Source organism: Sturnira hondurensis, unplaced genomic scaffold (genome assembly GCF_014824575.4).
Source record: "Sturnira hondurensis isolate 20B ecotype Veracruz unplaced genomic scaffold, ASM1482457v3 Scaffold0018728, whole genome shotgun sequence".
In the NCBI taxonomy this organism is placed as follows: Eukaryota; Metazoa; Chordata; class Mammalia; order Chiroptera; family Phyllostomidae; genus Sturnira; species Sturnira hondurensis.
In genome coordinates, this window is record NW_028091359.1 from 18320117 (window position 1) to 18326009 (window position 5893).

The window sequence follows — 5893 nt, forward strand, 5'->3', positions numbered from 1 at the left end:
AGCATCCTGATAAACAGTGTCTTGAATTGTGCTTCTGAGAGGCTGGCAATTTCTCGGTCGCTGAGAGTTATCGGCTCTGGGACTTTGAGTTCTTCTTGCGCCATCTTTTGGGCTGTTCATGCCTGTTCTGTAGCAGGATCGGAGCCCTAAGGTGTTCACTAGAGCAGGGCAACTAAGTCGCTGGGTTGTGACATTGTATGTGGGGGTGGGGTCAAAGAGGAGCAATGGCCTCCTGTCTCCCGTCTGCCGCCTGCCGCCTGCCGCCGAGGGCCCCACCAGCGCCCCAGCCACCACCGTCACCGGGCCCACGCGTTTCGTTCCACTGCACAAAAGTGTGCCACCACCGTCAGCCCTCCACCACTGGGTTTGCCCCCTGGGGCCTGCGAGGTCCCTCTCACTGTGCAGGAATGTGCGACCTCGGTCAGTCTGCCCCACACCCTGACTGGTTCCGGGCTGCCTGCGTGCCTGGGTCGGGGGATCTGTCCTGCCCGACCCTGCTCCGCTGCTGGCTCCGCCTCTCTTACTGTCCCCGTTGAACGGTTCCTCGTGGTCGGACTTCCATATAATTCAATTTTCTGTTCTTTGGCTGTGTCTTTGTTCTCCAAACCTTAGTTGTATTCAAACTTGGTTGTGGGAGAAGGCACAGGGTTTCCACCTATGCCTCCATCTTGGCGGAAGTCTCCACAGGCCCTTTCTCAGCCCAGTCTCGCACCTCCTGCACACGGAAGAAACATTGAGGCCACCCGATGTAAGCCCTCAGCTTCCTGCCCGAGGCCTAGAGAAGACCTGTCTGAACCCAACTTGAGCCCCGTCCCTGGGGTCCTAACTGATCCCGCCTGGAGAGCTGGAGAGCCCCACCTCTCCCATCTTACAAAACCTAGACTTTGTCCCTCTCTCTCTTGTATTTTTTTCTTTTTCTTTTTCCTTTTCCTTTTCTTTTTTGACCCTTACCCAAGGATACATTTACTGGTTTTAAAGAAAGAGAAACATTGATCGGTTACCTCCCACTGGAGAACGTGGCCCGACTTGGGATCAAATCCACAACTTTTTGGAGAACGGGAAGGTGCACAGGATGTCACTCTAGACGACCTAGCCACACTGGGCTCCTTTTCTCTTTAACAGAATTTTTTAAAGTGATTTTAGATTTACCAAAAAATTGAGAGGGAAAGTACAGAGAGTTCTCATATCCTCCGCACCCAGTTCCCTCTATTATTAACACCTTACACTACTGTAATACATTTGGTACAATTAATGAACCAATATTAATGCATTATTAAATAAAGTCCATTGTTTATTCTGATTTTCTTAGTTTTTGCCTAATGTTATTTTTCTATATCTTTTGGAATTTCAAAGCATTTGAAATTTCAAAGTATTTTAATTTTTCTGCATTAGAGATTTGTCCATCTCCCCCATTCATTTATTCAATCACTTATTAATTTTATTATGGACTCATGGATATTCATCTAATATAGATTTATTATAACTTTGCATTATAATCCAATAATACTTTATTTACTTTATTGTTCAAATTGTTCTCTCTCTTATATTTTTTAATTAAAGGTTTTGTTTATTTATTGTTAGAGAAGGGACAGGAGGGAGAGAGAGAGAAACATCAATGTGTGGTTGTCTCTCACATGCCCCCTACTGGGGACCTGGCCTTCAACACAGGCATGTGCCCTGACTGGGAATCGAACCAGCAACCCTTCGGTTTGCAGGCCAGGGCTCAATCCACTGAGCCACACCAGCCACAGCTGTCTCTTATATTTTTAACTTCTTCCTTCTTTGGTGTTGGACACAAAAGAAACACAATCAAGGCTTGCCCAGTGATATTTATTGCAGCACTGTTTCAAACAGCAATACTGGAAAGAACCTATATGTCTGTAAGTTGGGGGATAATCAAATGAGTTTGGGTACAACCATCATATAGAATACTGTGTGGCTCCCTCCCCACTCCCTATCACTTTCTTTCAATGAAATTGATCTTCAAAATACAGTAATTAAGGCCGTAGGCCCTGGAGACTGAGTTTAAATTTTGGTTCCATGACCTTGGGCAAGTCACTTACCTGCTCTGATCCTGTTTCTTCACCTGTCAAATAGTGACGACAGGAGAACCTGTTCACAGGAGTGTTGAGAAAATTAAATAATACCCACAAAGTGCCTGGAACTGTGCCTGACATGTGGTAAGCTTCAGTAAACGTTATTTTTTAATGAGATTATTAGGGAAAGATCTCGAAAACATCGAGTTGAATGAAAAGAGCAAACTGCAGCTCTCTGCCCCTCCCACTGGACGGGCAGCAGCGTCTTCCTGCACAGCCCCTACTGCAACCCTGGGACACACGGCAAAGGTCAGAGTGCACGGATGTGGCCGGACTGGGCACCTGGCCACAGGGCAGCTTTTAACTCTGGCAAAGTGGATATTGTCGCCATCAGTTCCCTCTTCATTGACCTCAACTACATGGTCTACCTATTCCAGTATGATTCTCCTCACGGCAAGTTCAAAGGCACAGTCAAGGCTGAGAATGGGAAGCTTGTCATCAATGGAAAGTCCATCCCCACCTTCCAGGAACAAGATCCTGCCAACATCAAATGGGGCGACGCTGGTACGGAGGATGTTGTGGAGCCCACGGGTGTCTTCACTACCTTCGGGGAGGCTGGGGCTCAGATTGAAGAGTGGGGCCGGGAGGAGTCCCCATCCCTGCCCCTTCTGCAGATGCCCCCAAGTTTGTGCTGGGTGTGACCCATAAGTATGACAATGCCATGGAGACTGTCAGCAATGCCTCCTGCACTGCTTGACCTAGCCAAGGTCATCCCTGACGGGTAACTTTCTCCATTTAGAATACAGGCAGGCACCCTCTCACACCCATTGTATCAGCGACTTTCGACCCGTGTGCCGCGGCACACAGGTGCGCTGCAAGGATTTTTGAAACGTGTGGTACCTGACCATTTAGACAGGGGCGCGGCTCTCTTTCCCCTTAGATTGTCAAATAATAAAAATGACAACAACCAACACAACAATAGGCATCCAGTGTGAGTGAATCAAAATTATACCTATTTTTTGTTGTGCCTCAGAATTTAGTAATTCGTTTATATGCGTCATGAGATGAAAAAGGTTGAAAATCGCCACATTATAGCATCAGACTTGTTCGTTGGGTATTAAACACCTGATTCTATTCTCGAAACTGAATGCAAGAGGCAATATCTCCCCCCAGTCTTCACAGCGAGGCAGCCAAGCAGCATAAACACGACAGACAATCCAGATGGAACACCCACAGCTCACCGTGTGAAGCACAGGGTACAGCTGGCTTTGAAGACCAGCCCTTAACCGTCCCTAACCAGTCATGAAGAGCCAGCCCTGTTCTTGCTCACTGACCTCCACTGATGCACCTTGGAACACTTTGCTCCACTCGGATCGCAGACCCATTGCTGAAGACTCCTAGTTCCCTTGTTACAGCCGGTGTCCTTCCAAAACGAATGGCCATCTCCTTTAACAGTTTGCCAAACATAGACTCAAGTTTACAGATAAACATCCAAGTGCAATCCCAGCTTTCTCAGCCAGTACATCTTAAGGGAGCGAGGTCACACCCCATATATTACAATGGCTTGCTATATAAATGTGATTTATTCAGCATTAAACCTTTATATGGATCAGACACAGTTACCGGTTCCATGGATACAAAGATGTAAAGTGATTCATTCTGTCAAACAGCACATTTTTACTGAGTGTCTACCAGTTTGCTAGGAAATGGGGATGGAGAAGTGAATATGACAGTCGGGAACCTCGTACCCTCAGGGAAGTTGATGATACACTCAGGGAGCCTAGGAAATGTAAAACAGAATCATTATTTTCTCTCCAGAACACTTTGATGCAGGTGCAGAAATGCATGTGCTTTATTTTTTTAAGATTTTATTTATTTATGTTTAGAGGGGAAGGGAAGGAGAGGAGAGAAATATCAATGTATGGTTACCTCTCATGTGTCCCCCACTGGGAACGGGCCTGCAACCCAGGCATGGGCCCTGACTGGGAATCGAACCGAGATCCTTTGGTTTGCAGGCCTGTATATAGGAGGCAATATATAGTGTAGCTCAACCCACTGAGCTACACTAGCCGGGGTTGCATGTACTTTCTTACAGGTAAATGTTTGTACACCAAACTTTAGAGGCTGGAAAGCTTATGCATTATTTGCCATTGAGATTTTTCTTAATACATAAAAAGTTTTCTTAGCTTGCACCCTGGCTTCGTGGAGGTCGCCTTAGAAAAGACAGACGCCCAGATGGCGCAGCTCCAGCTGCAGCGGTTCCCTGACCTCCCTGAAGCAGGCACCTAGTTGTCCCGGAAGGTTTTTCTGGGGATAAGGTAGAAGCCGGTGGTCCTTTGCCTTCACCGCATTTTTGATCTATCACATAATTTGATTCCTGAAACTCTGAATGCTTAGAAAATGAAAACTTTTCCATTAAGTTCAGTGACAAAAACTGCTTGCTTTCCACAGACACGGTAGCACTGGCGAGGACAGCCTTCGAGAAACAGCTGTTGGTCTGCAGTCCGCCTGCAGTGACACAGTTACAAGACAAGAAAACAGAAGCGCAAGCTGAAATTCTTCAAAGCGCCTTCCAGCCATCATCCCTGTGCCCATGAGTCCAGTGAAAGCCTCAGGACTCTATGGGGAGACTGCATCCTGCCTGCATGGCCCAAACGAGCAGCTCCCCCCGTACCGCCTCTTCCTGGGGGTCGAGCTGAATGCCGAGCTACAACTAAGGAGTAATTAGATAATTTCGAGTGTTGGAGGATTTTTTTCAGTTTCTGCTTGAAAATAGATTACATTCAGTGCCACATGGAACCAACTTAAACCTGTTTTCTTTCTTTTTTTTTTAAATCCTCGCCCAAGGATTTGTGTATTGATTTTAGACAGCGAAGAACAGAGAGAGAAAAATGTCGACTGATTGCCTCCTATATACATCCCGACCAGGGATAGAACCCGAAACCTGGGTATGTGCTTTGACTGGGGATCGAACCCATGGCCCTTTGGTGTACAAGAGGATGCTCCATCCAACCTGAGCCACCTAGCTAGGGCAACCTGTTTTCTTATGTAAGAAGTTATACCGAGGTAGAAGCTCTATCAATTCTAAAATTAGGATTCTGAATAAATTTAAAATATTTATAATAGTAAAGTACGTAGTCAGGAATGTCTCTAGGGACCAGGAGAATGTTCAGCAACAGAACTCTGCTAGAACTCCGACCCCAGACCAATCTGGGGCACACACCAGGCAACTGGTGAACACTGGAGCTGCTTGGGAGGTTCCGGAATGCGAGGCTATTTTTAGCCTGGCACAGATGCCCAATTCCCAGCTTAGGGAGGGGGCGAGGTAGGTGGGAAGCAATCTTACTTCATCGTTTATTTTATTAACCACTTAGGATGCGGTGTGCAGCGGGCGTCACCTGGTTTCATTGCTGGTTTTCCTTTTCCTATTCCTTCCTGCTTATTACTGTAGACACGGCATTCTTCCCCAGGGACCAGAGAGGGGTCAGGGAGAAAATGAAATTGACCGAAGTGACGATGAATGAGGGCAAGGAAAGGATAAATATTCCATCCCGCCCCATCAGCAGAGGGATTGGGTCCAAAAAAACACTTAGCCTCACAAATTGCTCGCTTATCTTCCCCATAGTGAGTCTGTTGCAAATGGTTTGGAAAACTGTTGTTGCTAATCCAAGGCGACAGGCCTGGGGCTGGAGCGCAGCCAGCCCGCGCCCAGCAGGAGTCGCGGAGAGGGGCCTGGACGCATCATCCTTCTCCGGTCCAACATTCTGAGTAGGTTTTTGTTTCATTTCAAAGTGAGATGGTTAGGTCATTATTTGTTAAATTCCAGCTTTTAATTAGCGGAACTATTGAAATGAGAT

The 5893-nt window shown here is 46.8% G+C and overlaps 1 pseudogene; it reads left to right on the forward strand.

Moving 5' to 3' along the window:
* Positions 1-2359: 2359 nt before the first annotated feature.
* Positions 2360-2793, forward strand: LOC119003592 (glyceraldehyde-3-phosphate dehydrogenase-like; annotated as a pseudogene).
* The last annotated feature ends 3100 nt before the right edge of the window (positions 2794-5893 follow it).